The sequence below is a fragment of the Trachypithecus francoisi genome, unplaced genomic scaffold, assembly GCF_009764315.1.
Source record: "Trachypithecus francoisi isolate TF-2019V2 unplaced genomic scaffold, Tfra_2.0 Lachesis_group4, whole genome shotgun sequence".
Lineage (NCBI taxonomy): Eukaryota > Metazoa > Chordata > Mammalia > Primates > Cercopithecidae > Trachypithecus > Trachypithecus francoisi.
This window is the reverse complement of record NW_022681469.1, coordinates 124,946,240-124,965,723: the sequence shown is the minus strand read 5'-3', so window position 1 is coordinate 124,965,723 and position 19,484 is coordinate 124,946,240.

The window sequence follows — 19,484 nt, the reverse complement described above, 5'->3', positions numbered from 1 at the left end:
GAACAGAGACCCTTCAGGAGGTGGGGGTTAGATTTCATCAGCAGAGAGATTAGCCACTGTGCAGGGGTAGGGAGGAAAAGGAGTTCTGGAGAGGTGCCATCATCCCGTTTTCTACAAAGTCTGCAGGATTCCTTCCCTAACAGTGACCATTCTTCTCACTCCCAGTGACCTGGAAGCAAGCTCACCCTCCCCAGGGGAAAATCTAGGAGAATGCATTCCTCTGCGGACTGCTAGAGAGAGACGGCAAGAAGGAAGATGCGGAATTCTTTCTGACAGCTTAGGAGTTAACTTCCCACCGTGGTAAACCCCCACGTGGCACCCAGGGACTGAAGGACACAGTGGGTGGAGACAGCCCTGAGCTAGCGGCATTCCTTAGACTTCAGGAGCTCAGAATTTGTTCCGGTGACTTGCACCCTGATTGCTTTTCTTGGACAGTTGTGTCTTGGGTATAAGGAAGGCTTCTTTGTCAGGCAGCCAACTCCCAGCCCCGTTCACACAAATTTTATGCCAGGGTCCCATGCCAGTCAGTGTCCCCATCATGGTGACTATGAAGCTAATGGCCGAAAGTTCCAGAAGGTCCTGGTCTCCCATGCCCAAGGGATGCCATGTAGCCCCAGCTGGAGGTGACTTCTGCAGGAATTAAGAGGGAAGAGCCCACCCCTCGCTCTGTCCTCCAGCTAATAGACTTAGGAACCAGTGACCTTGGCTGCCCAACTGTGGGGAGACTGAGTGATTAACAAACACAGGTTGGCTCATTCTTGCTGCAAGAGCAGATACCCCCACCCCTGCCCAGAAAATACAAGTGATGATCAAGAAGGCAGTTTCCTTGGGAGAAAAGAGGAAATGGACCCTGACTCCCTTGATCCCCAAAGAAGCTGTGCCCCGCCGTTCCAGATACCAACAAAGCCCCCAAACAGAATGTAGCATCGGAACTATTAGCAGTGGCTTCCAGAATGTGCATGGGTCCCACGTGACTGATCTGACAAAAAAAAAAAAAAGAGGGATATTACCATGGCAACCCTTGCATTCCACCCTGAATTTGCCAAGGCACACAAAAATAGGGAACATTTTCTTAAAGAACACTCCCAATTCAGCCTGAGTGCAACCTGACTCTCTGCATCTGTATCCTGCTGGGAGAGGCAATTACCCTCAAAGAATCTGGGTGGTTTCTCTGCCTTTTTGTCTGGCATTTGAACTTGTCCTTCTATTTACTCAAGAGAACAGGAGCTACCTGTAAGCCCTGGTATCTCCCCATCCCGACTCCCAGCCCCTTCTCCCAGGGTCCAGAGCCAGGACCCCTTAATCTAGGTAAACAGGCAGAAATATCATCTTGGAAGGCAAACAAGATTTTAAGCCTCCAGTCTTTAAAAGTAACGGTTTGCCTGTTGAGACACACTCTCGCAAGCCAGACGTGTGAACTTTGGTGAACTGAGGTTTACATGTGGTCTTAGGCAAACCCAGTGGTTTCAGAAATGTCTGGGTGTTTTATTTGCAGAGAACAAGATGTGTCTTATGAGTCTCCTTTTTCGATACCTGCCCTGTCTCAAATTTCACTTGACAAATGGTCTACGATCTTGCAGTTATCCAAAAGAGCCTGTGAGAAATGAACAGCTGCTTTTGACAGTAATGCCCCTCCCAACTTCCCATTCATAGAATCATAAAGCGGTATGTTTCAGAACTGAAAGAGAAAAATTTACCTTTTATTCCAAATGCCTCCTACAAGGCTTAAGTCCAGACTCAGGTCATAAATCAAAGACAGTTTTGCACATTGCTCTTCACCTAAATCTAGCAGTTTCCCTGAGGCCCTGTGAGGGCATGGACAGAAAATGAAGGGTGCAACCACCCAGGACAGCTCCCTGGTTTGGGCTGACCTGGCCATGTGTGGTCGCATGTCCTGGGATCCATGTTTACTGTGTCCTTGCTCTCCTTCCTTGCAGAAGCTGCTAAGCTCTGCTCCTCCTAACTGCAGGTCTCAAACCCTATTGGGTCATTTTGCCACACTATTTCTCCAAAGGCCCTAGTCGTTACATTTTTCACCGTTTCACCAAGATACAGGGAGGGTCTGGAATTCCCCTGCTAGGAAGGGCCCCTTTTCCTATATCACCGTGATGATACAGATGAACTGAGATTAAACTTTTAGACTTCAGCACATCGCACATGCTGGTTGTATAACCAGGAGGTCTGCAGAGCTGCGACCTGAAGAACATGTCTTAAAAGACCTCAAATCAGAACATTCTCATTGGCCTCTTCAGTGATCCCCATGGAGCTAAGAGTCTGTAACCTAAAGGCCTTACCATAGCCATCTTCCCTCCACACCTGATTGCTCAACTGCCCTAGAAGGGGAGAATCTGTCTGAGACAGAAAAGAAGCATTAAGGACCAGGTGCAGTGGTTCACACCTGTAATCCCAGCACTTTGGGAGGCCTAGGCAGGTGGATCACTTGAGATCAGGAGTTCAAGACCAGCCTGACCAACATGGTGAAACCCCATCTCTACTAAAAAAAAAAAAAAATACAAAAACTAGCCGAGCATAGTGTCGGGCACCTGTAATCCCAGCTACTCTGGAGGGCTGAGGCAGGAGAATCACTTGAACCCTGGAGGCAGAGGCTGCAGTGAGCCGTGATCGTGCCACTGCACCCCAACCTCAGCAACAGAGCAAAACTTCATCTCAAAAAATAATTTAAAAAAAGAAGCAATATTCACCAGCTAAGACTTTTCCATTTAAATTATTTAAAGTGATGGTAACATAGAGGAGAATGAGGGCTGCCTCTTACCGACCCTGTCTCCACGATAATTTGAGTGTCACAGCTGTTCAGCTTCACTTCATACTTGCTTTGGCTAAGTTACTCAGGGGACTGTCCTCAATTTTTGGCCCTTTTTGGCCCTGGCATAAATAGGTGTATGTTAGTACATTTTGCATTGCTATAAAGGATAATTTATAACACTGGGTAATTTATAAAGAAAAGAGGTTTATTTGGCACACGGTTCTGCAGGCTGTATGAGCAAGGTATCAACATCTACTTGGCTTCTGGTGAAGCCTCAGAAAGCTTTGACTAATGGTGGAAGGTGAAGGGATAGCAGGCACATCACATGGCAAGAACAGGAGCAAGAGAGAGGAGAGGAGGTGCTAGTCTCCTTAACAACCAGCAATTGCATGAATAAAGTGAGAATTCACTCATTACTACGGGGAGGGCACCGAGTCATTCATGAGGAATCTATCCCTATGTCCCAAATACCTCCTAGCAGGCCCCACCTCCAGCATTGGAGATCAACATGAAATTTGGAGGGAACAAATATCCAAAGTGTATGATTGGTTTGGTGGAATGAGATCAATTATGCCAACAAGCCAAGCATTTCTCTTAGTATCCTATGGTCATTGGTAATGCATATGGTCACTTTGACAGCTATGGTTTCTCCTTCATATTCATTTGGGACTCTTTATAGGGTCTCGAGAGACATGATGATATTGTTCAAAATGTCTCCAAGGCAAAATTAATTTTATTCCGTTGACTGGAAATATATCACAAGGAATGAGATTTTTCTAGCCCCACCCACAAGACAGTCCTCTGAAAGTGGAAAAGCTCACCCAGTCACCAGCCCTTACCCTGACCTTGGGGTAGTTCATCAGTTGAGCACACCCCCTATGCCGGGCATAGACTCACCCATCTCTTTTCCTCAGGTGTGATGGGTTGGCTTTCAAACTAGTGCTTCTCACACTGTTAGAAGTTATTGTCCAAGTGGAAAGGATACAGAGGCTGGAATTTTCCAGTGGGATAGAAGAGCAGGCTAATTAGGAAGAAATATTCCAGGAAATGCAAGGTGCAACTGTGATATTGCTCCATCCCTGAACCTGAGAGAGACAAAGAAAGTTCTTAAAGGGCTGCAGATGCTGTCCTCTGAAGTTCTTCTCCGGATTGCTGGCCTACTTTGGAAACATGCAGAGCACTGAGTGTCAAGGGGTTGCCCATCAGTCTGATCCACATGACAGGCTCTGTGGATTTCAAGAGCAGGCTGGTAGCTTGCCATTCCTGGAAGGATGCTGACATCTGTCAAGCCCAGAATGCCTCTCCCAGGGTGCTCAGACCTGTTAAACTGAGGCCAGGAGAGCAGAGGAAAGAACTCAAAATGTGGTTGGTACTACCAGCTGGAGAAAGCCCAGGAGTTAGGACTCTTCCACCCACTATCTAGGTTATGTTGAGTGACATTCCTCCCTGACTTCAGGTTTCTCTAAAGCCAGAGGAAAAATCAACCAGACAAGCCCTCCCATCTGTTTTGTCTGAAACAAGATAGAACGAATACTCCCTACTGAGAGGGTCTGGATTTCCCCCATGAATTGCACTAGGAACTGGCAGCTCCTTTCTGAACACAAGTCCCAAGAGGCAGTTGTGATAAAGTCTCTCTTTTGGTGTCCGCTGTCTGTAAATGAAACAATGCAAATTGGTGTATGTCAAGTGTGTCATATCTTGCAGGCAAGAGGTTTTGTTTATTCCCTAAGGACTTGCTGACTCGAGGGAGCATCAAAGATGAGCTTTCTGTCTTTGTCTTGGCAAGTGTGAAAATAAAGGGAGTCAGTCACCTCCCCAAAGGTCACGTGAATCAGAATTCAGGAGGAAATTGGAGGAAACAATGGCAGATTCCAAGAAGAGATGCGTATTTCTCCACCTGAGAAAGCCTTACTGAAAGCTACTGAATAAAGAGCACAATTTCCAGTTATTTCTTTCTTTCTTTCTTTCTTTTTTTTTTTTTTTTTCTGGCCACTATAATAGCACTTCCAGCATATGTTGATAGTGGCTTGTAATTATTCCTAATACCGCAGAAAGAAGGTGGTCGTGATCTCTGGTGATTGTGAGGAATTAGATTAAGAGTCCCGGGGGACAGGCCACCTGTGATAGCTCTTTAAATGGCTAATGAGGGATGCTGAGTGCTGAGTGGTGCCTGCTTTTGATGTGGCCCACCCATGAGCAGGGAGAGAGGGCAGGAAGAGAGCAACTGCAGGATCCACAAGTCTCTAACCCTTCTGCCCCAGGCAACATAAAACCCTAGATTCTCATTCTTTTTCCCTCTTCCTAAAGTAGACTGACATCCCAGTAATTGTTTTTCTAACAAACCTTGTTGTTCTCCCTGGGAAAGACCTAGATTGGCCAAGAAAGGACCCTCTCAGCTCCTGGTGGAGAGCTGCACAAGCCAGTGCCTCTCAACTCTCTCCAAGGAAAATTAAAGCATATTTTCTCTTTCTTAGCTCAAAATCAGCTTTCAGGGGTCCTCGAGTGGCTTCTTAGTGGGGTCTGATTTTCTTCCCCAGTTCTGAATCCCTGAAGAAGCTATTTCTCCAAGGACTAACCAAAAACAATGACTTTGGAGGAAAATTAGACTCAGAAAGTCTGTCCAGGCATTGGGTTGGTGAACTGTCATCTGTTGGGTGGGGAGGAGGGTTGCTGTGATTGTAGCGGTCATTAGACTTGGGACATGAGCTGTCTCTCAAAGCACAGTAGTAAATAACTGTATTTTGTATATTGCCCCCAATATGTTGGGTGTAAATAGAAGCACAGCTGGGGATTGATCACGGCCAGGACGATTGGAGCTTGGCAGCTCTCATATCCAGAATAAGCCACTAAGATGGAGCTCATCAATCACCATCTTCCCATTTACCTCATTAGCATCCCATTTTCTCTCATTCAGTATTAGTTGATGATTTCTGCTATTAAGTGATGAGAAAGTCAGCAGACTAGTCAAAAAAGAATCTTTATATAAAATGTACATATTAATATAAATTAACTTAGCATGCAACTTACCAATGAAATGAAGTATATATTATTAATATGTTATCTTAGTGTATAAAGGAAAACTGCCATATTTACCAGATGTTTTCTTTAACCGAACTTGTCTGTAAATATATAATCTGTATAAAAAGAGTCTAATTTACCATTATTTATGCAATAGAAAAAATAAAAGTTTTTTTTTTCTTTTGACGAGAGATTCCATTCATTATGTGTGGTTTGATTTGCAAATGGGTCAGGAGACTCATTCCTGGGACCCCAAGGGGAAACCAGTCTGTTCAATGACAGCCTGGCATCACCAAGAAGCCACAGGTGAGAAAGCTACCGCGGGATCTCGCTGTCTGCTGGGATGCTAAAGAGAGATAACCGGCATTAGGGCAAGTAAGTGGACTGTCGAACATATGGTGAGAATTATGAAGCATCTTCTGGCTAGGAAGCAGATATTATAATTTTAAAAACTTTGCAGACATCCAAGCTAATGGTGTCATCCTTTTGGGATTCCGTTTGCCAAATTCTTCTTAACATTACTTTAAGGCATTGTATAGCTTTTACTTTAGCTTTTAGAAGTTTTAATGTTATTTGAGCTTCTTAGAAATAGAAAATGACACCTATTTCCTTAAATAAGGAAACACAGGGTATGAAAAAGTTAAGTGACTTGATTAAGGGCACTAACTGAGATCATGCCCAAAATTTCTTTTCTTTTTTTTCTTTTCTTTTCTTTTTCTTTTTTTAGAGACAGGGTCACCCAGGCTGGAGTACAGTGGAGTAATCATAGCTCGCTGCAGCCTCAAACACCTGGGTTCAAGAGATCCTCCCACCTCGGCTTCCTGAGTAGCTGAAACTACAGGTGGGCACCATTATGAATGGCTAATTTAAAAAATTTTTTTTAGAGATGGGGTCTCAGTATGTTGCCAAGGCTGGTCTTGAACTCCTGGGCTCAAGTGATCCTCCTGCCTTGGCCTTCTGAATAGCTGGGACTGCAGGCTCGTCCCATAGCACTCAGCTTATATTTATTTTTAATTTTTGGCAGAGACAGGGTCTCACTCTATTGCCCAGACTGGTGTCAAACTCCTGGGCTCCAGTGATCTTCCCACCTCAGTCTCCCCACTAGCTGGGACTACAGATTCACTGCCCAAATTTGGACAAGAACTCGGCCTCCTGTTTCCAAGAACCATGAAGCATCTCATACTTTTTTCTCTTCTCAAAAATGTTATCTCACATTTTTCCAGATGTCTTGTTTTTAGCCAAAAAAACTGAGTTTCCAGTTGGGTTTTGGATCTTCCAGAATCCTCTCGGGCACCCTGTTTTAAATATTCCATTTTATATACCTTCTCAGGGGTAGCTTATGAGGTGAATTCACTAAGCATCTGTTATTGTTTTAAAAATCCTAAAAATAGAATGTTTCAGGCATAAAGCACACTTTTCTTTATGCTTTTCACCCCATTAAAGAGGTCTCTGGAAAATTCCAGCGAGATGATGACTTAGAGGTTATCCTCTCTGATCTGTCGTTTTTCATTTTTGTTATTATAATCTAGCACCTGGTTATGAATATTCTTTTTTTCCGGGCAACTCACCCCAGGAGTTTCCTGTATAACAAACTGCTCACCAGAGCACTGACCACAGAACTCAGTGTCTCCGAGTCCTGACACACTGAGCTAAGGACAATGAACCCCAAAGACTCATTGTCCAATGTGGGCCCAAACTGGATAATGTCCAAAGAAAAACAAAATTTTCCCTTAAGATGTGAACCTACCTTTCAATCCCACTGAAATTTTTCTTTTTTGTTTTTTGAGACACAGTTTCAGTCATGTTGCCCAGGCTCGAATACAATGGCACAATCTTGGCTCACTGCAACCTCCGCCTCCCAGGTTCAAGCGATTCTCCTCCCTCAGCCTCCCGAGCAGCTGGGATTACAGGCATGTGCCACCATGCCTGGCTAATTTTGTATTTTTAGTAGAGATGGGGTTTCTCCATGTTGGTCAGACTGGTCTCGAACTCCCGACCTCAGGTGATCCACCTGCCTTGGCCTCCCAAAGTGCTGGGATTACAGATGTGAACCACCATGCCCGGCCAAAATTTTTTCATGATTTCATAGCAAAATGAACTTCAAAGGCTTTTCTTGCATATAAAAGTTTATGATTCAGCCACATTTGCAGTTAGAAATGTGTGGATTCGCTGCTGAATCTGGAAGGTCTGCCCGTAGCAAGGAGCTTTGTTTTGAGTGACAAAGGATCAGTACCTTGACTGCTGCAGACCTGAGGCCAAGTTCTGTCTTGCACTCCCTGGTTTTATGACACAGGACACCTGGGTTTCTTTTCTTTTTCTTTCTTTCTTTCTTTCTTTCATTCTTTCTTTCTTTCTTTTTCTTTCTTTCTTTTTTAAAGACAGAGTCTTGCTCCGTCACCCAGGCTGAAGTGCAAGTGGCATGATCTCGGCTCACTGCAACCTCCGCCTCCTGGGTTCAAGTGATTCTTGTCCCTCAGCCTCCCCAGTAGCTGGGATTACAGGCGCACACCACCACTGCCTGGCTAATATTTTTGTGTTTTTCGTGGAGAAGGGGTTTCGCCATGTTGTCCGGGCTGGTCCTGAACTCCTGACCTCAGGTGATCCACCCACCTCGGCCTCCCAAAGTGCTGGGATTACAGGCATGAGCCACCACACCTGGCCCAGGACACCTGGGTTTCATCACCAGGCAGTGCCCTGAGCAGAGGAAACAGCTACGTTCCAGCCTCCCAAGTACACACCTGTAGCTCCTGGTGCTCTGCACCTGGGGCAATGCTCCAGCTCCCAAGCATAGGTCAGTGTGTGGCCAGAGGGCTCCTGTGGCTTCAGTGGTCTTTGGTAATCTGTCCTGCAGCTATGCTCGGACCTGGCTGCCTGCACCAGGCAAGAACCCTGCTCTCATTTCTGAGTTTCCTAGGACCAAGAAGAAAGACGCAGGTACCAACCACCAGGAATCTCCAGAGCCGCATTAAGATGACATGCTGTCTCGGATTCTCTAGGGTTCATAGTCCCACTTTGGCTCTTGGGACTTCGGCCTCTCAATCTTTCCCCATCTTTCTTCTCTGCTCTCGGGGTATCTCGAAGTTGGCTGAGCTTCAAAGACCTCTTCCAGGCAGTGGTTCTCAACCATGCTTACACATACAGTTGCCTGGGGAGTTTTTTAAAAAAATATCACTGTTGGCCAGGCGCAGTGCCTCATGCCTGTAATCCCAGCACTCTGGGACGCTGAAGCGGGAAGATCACTTGAGCCCAGGAGTTCAAGATCAGCCTGGGCAATACAGCAAGACCTCCTCCTTCCTCCAAAAATGTTTTTAAAATAGTAGGCCGGGTGCGGTGGCTCACGCCTGTAATCCCAGCACTTTGGGAGGCCAAGGCGGGCAGATCACGAGGTCAAGAGATCGAGACTATCCTGGCCAATATGGTGAAACCCTGTCTCTCCTAAAAATAAAAAAATTAGCCGGCGTGGTGGCATGCGCCTGTAGTCCCAGCTATTCAGGAGGCTGAGGCAGGAGAATCGCTTGAACCCGGGAGGTGGAGGTTGTAGTGAGATTAGATCACACCACTGTACTCTAGTCTGGCAACAGAGCAAGACTCTGTCTCAAAAAAAAAAAAAATGTACAGGCATGCACCTGTAGTCACAGCTACTCTGTAGGCTGAGGCAGGAGGATCTCTGAGCCCAGGAGTTCCAGGCTGTACTGAGCTATGATCACAGCACTGCACTCCAGCCTGGGTAATGAAATGAGACTCTTTCAATAAAATAAAATGTAAAGTAAAATAAAATAAAATACTAAATTGTCTTGGCCTCACCCCCAGATATTCCGTTGTTCTGGGTGACTTCATTTTTCTGGGATGCAGCCTGGACCTCACGGATTTTAGAAGCTCACCTGGAGATTCTAACTGCACAGAGTTAAGAACTAGGGCAGTGAGTTCCTCCTACTCTTTCTGATTCATGTGCTTTCCAGGGAAGCAGAACCTGGAACTTGTTAGAAATTAATCTTCTCAGGCCACATCACAGCCTATGCAATCAGAAACTCTGGAGATGCCCAAAGCCACAAGTCCCTGGTAATTCTGATGTTCCTCAAGTTTAAGGACCATTGTCTTAGTAACACTTTTTCAGAGTGATGGACATTGAGATCAATACATAATTGCAATTAGTGTAAGAATCACCAAGTGCCTTCTACATGTAAAGATGCCTAGAGCTCACCTCAAACCTACTGAATTTGAATGGAGAATGGCATGAACCTGGGAAGCGGAGTTTGCAGTGAGCCGAGATCGTGCCACTGCACTCCAGCCTGGGCAACAGAGTGAGACTCCATCTCAAAAAAAAAGAAAAAGAAAAAGAGAAAGAAAGGAGGCATAGCCTGGCGTGGTGGCTGACACCTGTAATCCCAACACTTTAGGAGGCCAAGGTGGGACGACTGCTTGAGGTCAGGAGTTCGAGACCAGCCTGGTCAACATAGTGAGACCCTGTCTTCAAAAAATAAAAAATAGGCATGGTAGCTCACGCCTGTAGTCCCAGCTACTCAGGAAGTTGAGGCAGAAAAATGTCTTGAACCTGGGAGGTAGAGGTTACAGTGAGCCGAGATTGCACCACTGCACTCCAGCCTGGGTGACAGAGCAAGACTCCATCTCAAACAAAAAAATAAAAATAAAGTTGCATTGGCACACCCTTATAGTCCCAGCTACCTGAGAGGCTGAGTCAGGAGAATTGCTTGAGCCCAGGAGTTTGACCCTGCAATGAGCTTCGATCACACCACTGCCCTCCAGCTTGGGTGACAGACCTAGGCCCCATCTGAAAAAAGAGAAAAAAAAAAAAGAAAGAAAGAAAAGAAAACACAAACAGCAGCCTCAAAAAGCAAAGAAAAAGCAGCAAGATTCCCCAAGAGGTGGAGGGATGGAGATGGTGAGCCTCCTGTGCATATGTGAACCTTGATGGGACAGCTGGCAGAGCCCTGCTATTCTCCAGGTGTCTTGGGCAGAAAGTCCTGCATCCCAGAAGGCAGTGTCAGACCAGGCATGAGTGCACCGTCCCAGAGAAGGGCTCAGTATGTGTCTCCTTCAGCCTCAACTCTTCCCAACCTTCTGGAATAAAGAGAACCCAACTTGACCCTCCATGTATTTAAACCTCTGACGTACAGGAACCACATGGAATGGTTTGTGCATTTGCTCCTCCCTCTGTACAAGCCTCTATGCACTGATAACCCCATGGAATGGCTTCTTCCTGGTTGGTGTCTCTCCAGTGCCAGTCTCTGGTCCCTCCACTAGCCTTCTCCTCTGAGGATGAAGTGTCCAGTCTAGAAAACTGAATGTGAGGCCGGGTGCAATGGTTCATGCCTGTTAATTCCAGCACTTTGGGAGACTGAGGCAGGTGGATCACTAGGTCAGGAGTTCAAGACCAGCTTCGCCAACATGGTGAAACCTCATCTCTACTAAAAATACAAAAATTAGCTTGGCATGGTGGCGGGCACCTCTAATCCCAGCTACTCGGGAGGCTGAGGCAAGAGAATCTCTCCAAGTTGAACTCATGTGGTTTTGCTCCTTAACCTGAGTTTTCTCTAAGATCTCTAGAAGACCTCATAGCTCTGTCTTCAGCAATCTCTGCTGGTTGCTTATTTTGACTCTAGGAAACTTTAAGGTAATCTATCCTATTAAACCCAAATAGAATGTTGGCAAGAGTTTTAGCATCAGCCCCTACCAAAGAATAGTTTATCTTGCCTGAGAAGTATAAAATCAAATATCCATGTCAATGGAGGGAATTTTCTTTGCTTGGCTTTCAGAATAAAATATGCTTTAACTCCTTTACTGGAGGAAATTAAAAAAAATAAAAATAAAAGCAAAATGTCTTCAGTTGAATCACTTTGGAAAAACCACTGCCCCAGCCTTCTCTCAGCAAGCTTGGAGGCTTCAGAATTTTTATGAGAGTGTCTCAGCATTGAGCTATTTTCCAAGTGTAACTACGTATTAACACCTGTCACCATATTGAAAGACCTGAGAATCAGTTTATACTCACTTGTCAGAAGGGAAACCTTTAGTGTAAAAACTGATGAGACATATGAGAGAGCCTCACAACACAACTTGATTAGTTTCCAAATATATTTTAGCAGAACCACAGAGATTTATATACCCACAGGGATTAGAACCTGGCTCTTCCTGACAAGCCCGTTCTTGCCTGCCACTCCATGAAGCAAAGAGGGACAGCTCAGGAACCATCTTCTATTTTTCCATTAGTGGTAATTTTCTCTATGCTTTTCCTTACTTTATCATTTATTTGTGGTGTAAAGGCCATTCAAGAAGGTATAAGCAGGTTGGGCATGGTGGCTCATACCTGTAATACGGAAAGCCAAGGTGAGAGCATTGTTTGAGGCTAGGGATTCAAGACCAGCCTGTGCAATATAGCGAGGCTCCGTCTCTGCAAAACAAATTATTTATAATTAGCTGGGCATGGTGGTGTGCACCTGTAGTTCCAGTTATTTGGGAGACTGGGCAGGAGGTTTGCTTGAGCCCAGGTGTTAGGGCTTGCAATGAGCTATGATTGTACCACTGCACTCCAGCCTGAGTGACAGAGCAAAACCCTGTCTGCAAAATAAATAAATGAAGCTAAAATATAATGCTTCATTATATTATTATTATATATTATTTTTCTTTCCTATGTTTCCATTAAAATAATCTTGAAGATGTACAAATAGAGGGACAAAATTCAACACTGGAAACCAAAGATAAAAGTTTAGAAGAAAATTTCTGATAACCACAGAACCAGAAAGAAATTCAACGGATGATTAACTTAAATGCTACCTTCTGAACCATAGTAATTCTGCCAAGCTACAACCAATGGGGAGTTTACAGCCAGCTTAAAATAGAACAGCCTACATCTTTCCTTTCTGACATAGTAAGTGCCCTTTTCTTTCCTTTACTGCCCATGTCTGTAGTTTTTGGGAAATCAGAAGCCCTCTATCCTAGAGATATCCGCTATTCTTTCCTTGACCGCATCTGAGGAACACAGCCTAGGGCCTAACAGCTAATTTCTTATCAGTACCAAGTAGGTCAAAAGCTGTTAGGATGACATACTCAACATGCTGAAAGGAAATAAAACACTGTGAACCAAGAATTTTATATCGAGCAAAACTAAAGTCAATATAAATGCATGTTTTGTTTGTAACTCTTTTTTCTGTCTGATCAAAAACACAACTCATAAAGTGAGAATTATAAATCTATGTTAAATGGGCACATAAAATATAAAGGTGTAATTTGTGAAAATAACAGCATAGAGGAAATGGACCAGACTTAGATGGGTTTGTTTACAGGTTAGTTCTACCAATATTTAAGGTAAAAATTCTAACAATTCTCTGCCATCTCTTTCAGAAGGCAGAAGCAGAGGGAATACTTCCTAACTCATTCTATAAGACCAGCATCACCCTAATATCAAAACAAAGCAAAGAGATTACAATCAATAAGACCAACTCATAACTTTCATGAAGATAGATGCAGAAATTCTCAAAAGAATTAGCCAGTGTAATCCACCAATGTGTAAAAAGAATTATACATCACAATCAAGTGGAATTTATCCAAGTTACGTAAAGCTGGCTCAGTATTTGAAAAATCAGCTAATGTAATCCATCACATCACTTTCTAAAGAAGAAAAAGTTAAAACAGATGTTGGCAAGGTTGCAGAGAAAAGCTAATTCTTATACACCATTGGTGGGAAAGTAAATTACTTCAGCCACTGTGGAAAGCACTTTGGAGATTTCTCAAATAACTTAAAATGAACTACCATTCAACTCAGCAATCCCATTAGTGGGTGTATACCTAAAGGAAAATAAATCATTCTACCAGAAAGACATCTGCACCCGTTTGTTCATTACAGCACTATTCACAATAGCAAAGACATGGAATCAACCTAGGTGCCTGTCAGTGGTGAACTGGATAAAGAAAATGTGATATATATACATCATGGAATACTATGCTGCATTAAAGAATGAAATTACGTCCTTTGTAGCCATATGGATGCAGCTGGAGGCCATCATCCTAAGTGAATTAATGCAGGAACAGAAAACCAAATACCACATATTCTCAATTAAAAGTAGGAGCCAAACATTGGGTACACACGGACATAAATATGGGAACAATAGACACTGGGGACTACTGGAGGGGGGCAGGGCTGAAAATCTACCTATTGGGTACTATGCTCACTACCTGGGTGATAGACTCGTTCATACCCCAAACATTAGCTTCATGAAATATACCCATGTAACAAACCGGCACATGTACCTCCTGAACCTAAAATAAAAGTTTAAATTATAAAACAATAATGATAAAACAAAATAAATCAAACCAGGAGATTGAATTACCTTTCACCTATAGATGAAGACCTATTCCTGTACATGGCCAGCTATTAGGAGATCCAGTGTGGTCAAAACATTTCTAATTTCTCAACATCCACCAGATCCTCAGCCTCACAACACGACTTATTTGTAGTATGTGGGGTTTTTGTCTGGGGGAGGCAGCATTACAATAACTATTAGTTCGAGTTTCATAGATAGCAATAAAATCCATTTGGTAACAACTAGTTTATTATTATCAAATAAAATATTTTTACTATAGGCTCTTTTATAGTGTTTAAATAAACTACATTCTAAATGTTAAAAAAAAGAAAATTACAAGTTTATATCAGTAGATGTAGAGAAAGCATTTGACAAAATCCAATACCTATTCGTCATAAAAACTCTCAGTAAACTAGAAATAAAAAGGAATTTCCTCAATGTGATAAATACTACCTACAAAACACCTACATCTAACATCATACTTACTGATGAGACACATGAGGCTTTCCCACTAAGATCAGGAACAAGGCAAGGATACCCCTTCCCACCACTGCTTTTCAACATCATACTACAAATCATACCTAATGTAATAAAGCATAAAAAGGAAATAAAAGGTATACTGGTTGCTAAGAAAGAAACGAAACTGTCTTTATTCACAGATGACATGATAGTCTAAGAAGAAAATCTGAAATAACTGACAAAAACAACTCTTGGAGCTAATAAATGATTATAGCAAGGGTGCAGGATACAAGATTAATATACAAAAAATCAATCACTTTCCTATATACCAGCAATAAACAAGTGGAAACTGGTATTAACAACACAATGCCACTTTCATTATTACCCCCCAAAATAATATACTTGGGAATACATACAGCAAATTATGTATAGGATCAATGTGAGGAAAACTACAAAACTCTATTGAAAGAAATCAAATAATAGCTAAATAAATGGAGAGCCATTCCATGTTCATAGACAGAAAGATTGAATACTGTCAAGATGTCAGTTCTTCCCAACTTGATCTATAGCATCAACGCAATTCCGATCAAAATCACAGCCAATTATATTGTGATGTTGACAAACTGGTTTTACAATTTATTATGAAGAAGCAAAAAACTCATAGTGGCTACCACATTATGAATTGAGAAAAAGTTGGAGGACTGGCAGTACCTAGCTACAATAATCAAGATTGTATGGTATTAATTAAAAAAAAGACAAATAGATTTGTAGAACAGAATAGAGAGTTCATAAATAGACCCACATAAATATAGTCAACCTTTCTTTTAAAAAGGAGCAAAAACAATTAACATGAAGGAAAAAAATAGTGTTTCAGCAAGTGGTGCTAGAACAACAGGACGCCTACATGCAAAAACAACAACAAAAAAGAATCTAGTCACAGACTTTACACTATTCACAAAAACTAACATCAAATGGATCACAGGCCTAAATGTGAAAGGCAAAACTATAAAATTCGTAGGAGATAACATATGAGAAAATCTAGATGACCTTGGGTTTAGCAGTGACTTTTTACATACAATATCAAAGGCACAATCCATAAAAGAAAGAAATGATAAGCTGAACTTCATTAAAATTAAAATTTATACTCTGTGAAAGGCACTGTCAAAAGAATGAAAGAAGTCACAGACTAGAAGAAAATATTTGCAAAAGACATTTAATAAAGGACTATTATCCAAAGTATACAAAGAATTTTTAAATGCAACAATAAGAAAACAAACAACCCAATTAAAAAAGAGACAAATACCTTAAAAGATACCTCCCAAAAGCAAATATACAGATGGAAAATAAGGATATGAAAAGATGTTCACATCGTATGTCATCATGGAATTGCAAATTAAAATAATGAGATACCACTAACCTATAAGAACAGCTCCAATCCAGAATATTGACAACATCAAGAAGGTGAAGGAAAAAAATGTTCATTCATTGCTGGTAGGAATGTAAAATGGTACAATCACTTTGGAAGGCAGTTAGGCAGTTTTTTACAAAACTAAACCTACTCTTGCCATATGATTCAGGAATCTTGTTTCTTGGAATTTAACCAAAGGAGGTGTAAACTTATGTCCACTCAGAAACCTGCATATGGGGGTTTATAGCAGCTTCATTCATAGTTGGAAAGACATGGAAGCAGCCACGATCTCCTTCAATAGGTGAGTGAGTAAATAAACTGTGGTACATGCAAGCAATGCAATATTATTCAGTATTTTTAAAAATGAGTTAGCAAGCCATAAAAAGATATGAAGACACCTCACGTGCATATTACTATAGTAAATGAAAGAAGCAAAACTGGAAAGACTATATACTGTATTATTCCAATTATATGACAATCTAAAAAAAGGCAAAACTATGGAAACCATAAAAAGATCAGTAGTTGCCAGGAATTAAAGGGAAGATAGCAATGAATAGGGAAGGCATAGAGGATTTTTAGGGCAAACATCCAAAACCATAGAGTCTACAACACCAAGAATGAAGCCTCATATACGCTATGGACTTCGGGTGATAATGATGTGTCCATGTAAGTTCATCAAGTGTAAGAAATATGTCACTCTGTTAGGGATGTTGATAATAGGAAAGGCTGTGCATGTGTGAGGGCAGGGGATAAATAGAAAATCTTTGTACCTTTCACTCAGTTTTGCTGTGAACTTAAAACTGCTCTAAAGTAATGTCTTTAAAAAAAAAAAAAGGTGAGGGGGAGTGACACAAGCACGATGGCAGAATAGGAGTTTTCAGCACTCATTTACCCACAGGAACACTGATTTTGACAACCACCCACAGATGAGAGTCCATTTGTGAGAGCCTGGGAGTCCAGCAGAGAGGTCCCAGCACCTCACTGGAGCAAAAAAACTGCAAATAGATGCACTGAAAAGGGTAAGAAGAACAATTTCACTTTACTCATGTCACCACACCCCCAAATCAGCACAGTTCAGTGCCAAGAGAACTCCTTGGCCTCTAGTTTCTCCCACAGGGGAAAGCAAAAACATAGTGAGTGTCTGTTTTCCCCAACCATGTGGGATGCTGTCCAAGATGTCCACTTCTTTTTTGTCTCATCCAGAACATGAAGGGGATTGGCACAGCCGAATAGTCTGGGACCAGATAAGAGCAATAATAAGAGACAGGGGCTCAAAGCATCTGGGACACAGAACTCAACAAAAGGCTGTTGTTTCTGCTAACTACCTCACATTTTTCTCCAGCAAGAGGCCCACCCATGAACATAGTTAGGATGCAGCACCTGGAGATTTCCCCAACTAACTCATGCACTCACCCAGTATTTCATGTACCCATCTTTTCCCACAGCTGATACCCTGAGTGCATTCCCACTGATAGCGCACTCAAGCATCTGCAGGTCATGCACAAGCACAGATAGACAACTGTCTCAGCCCCGCTAGATTGGGAAAATGCATTTAACCTTGGATACTTTTGGGAACTGCCTGGGGAAAAATAAACAGGACACTCTCAGCACCCAGCCTGCCTTTGCATAATTGAAAGAAGGCATACAATCCTAAGACCTTCTCCTCAAGAGACAGCAAGAGGACTAGAGTATATCAATGAAAATGTCTGAGAGACCCCAAAATTACAAGCTGGGCTGACTGGTGAAGGTTTTTCTCTTCTAAAGCCAGTTATTAAAGACTGGATGAGGTTACTGCTTCTTCACATGTGAATATAGCAATGCAAGACTTCAAGAAACATGAAAAATCAGTGAACAAAAACATCACCAAAGAAACCCAATAGTATTCCATTAACTGACCCTATAGAAATGAATATCTCAAAACTGTCTGACAAAGAATTTAAAATAATTGTTTTAAAGGGCTCAGTGAGCTACAAAAGAACACAGATAAACAACTTAATGAAATCAGGAAATCAGTACATAAACAAAATAAGTTCAACAAAGAGAAATTATTAAAGAGAACCAAACACAAAATCTAGAGAAGAATACAATAGGAGAAATGAAAAATGCAATAGAGAACTTCAACAACAGATTCCACCAAGTGGAAGAAAGAATCCATGAATTCAAAGCCAGATAATTTGAAATTATCCAGTCAGAGATGACAAAAGAAAAAAAAAGAATAAAAAAGAATGAGGAAAACCTATGAGATTTAAGAGACACCATCAAGCAAACATATATATATATAGCTATATATACACTGCAGTATATATATATATGTATTGCAGAAACCTAAGAAGAAGAGGTAGGGGCAGAAAACTTATTTAAAGAAATAGTGAGGCCGGGCACGGTGGCTCAAGCCTGTAATCCCAGCACTTTGGGAGGCCGAGACGGGCGGATCACAAGGTCAGGAGATCGAGACCATCCTTGCTAACACAGTGAAACCCCGTCTCTAAAAAAAATACAAAAAACCAGCCGGGCAAGGTTGTGGGTGCCTGTAGTCCCAGCTACTTGGGAGGCTGAGGCAGGAGAATGGCGTAAACCCGGGAGGCAGAGCTTGCAGTGAGCTGAGATCCGGCCACTGCACTCCAGCCTGGGCGACAGAGCAAGACTCCGTCTCAACAAAAAAAAAAAAAAAAAAAGAAATAGTGACTGAACACTTCCCAAATCTTGGGAGGGATATAGACATTCAGGCTCATAAAGTTCAAAGCTGCCAAACTATATCAACACAAAGAATATTTACTGAGGCACATTATAATTAAATTACCAAAAGTCAAAGACAGAATTTTGAATGTAGCCAGCAAGAGAAAAGCAAATGATCACATAGAAGGAGAACCTCCATAAGGCTATTAGTCAATTTCTCAGCAGAAATATTGCAGGCTTGGAAAGAGTGGGATAACATTTTAAAGTGCTGAAAGGAAAAAAAAAACCTGTCACCCAAGAATGCTATACCCAGAGATACTTTCCCAGACAAACTGAAGGTGAGGAAGTTAATTGCCACTCTATCTGCCTTACAAAATAATGTTAAAGGGAATTCTTCAACTTGAAACTTAAAAAAGCTAGCTAGTAACATGAAAACATAAGAAAATATAAAACCCACTGGTAAAGGTAAGTATATAGTTAATTCAGAATACTCTAATACTTTAATGGTGGTGTGTAAATCACTTTAAACTCTAGAATAAAAGCTAAAAGTAACTATAGCTACAACAATTTGCCAAAGGATATACAATATAAAATGATGTAAATTGTGACACCAATAACTTAAAATCTTGGCAGAAATAAATAAATATGTTCTTGTGTGTAATCAAATTAAGTTGTTATCAGCTTAAAATATACTGTTATGACTATAAAATGTTTTATATATGCTTAATAGTACCTACAAAGAAAAAGCCTCTACTTAGATACACACACAAAAAAATCAGAGGAATAAAAGCATAACCCTAGAAAAAATTATCAAATCACAAAGAAAAACAGCAAGAGGGGCATA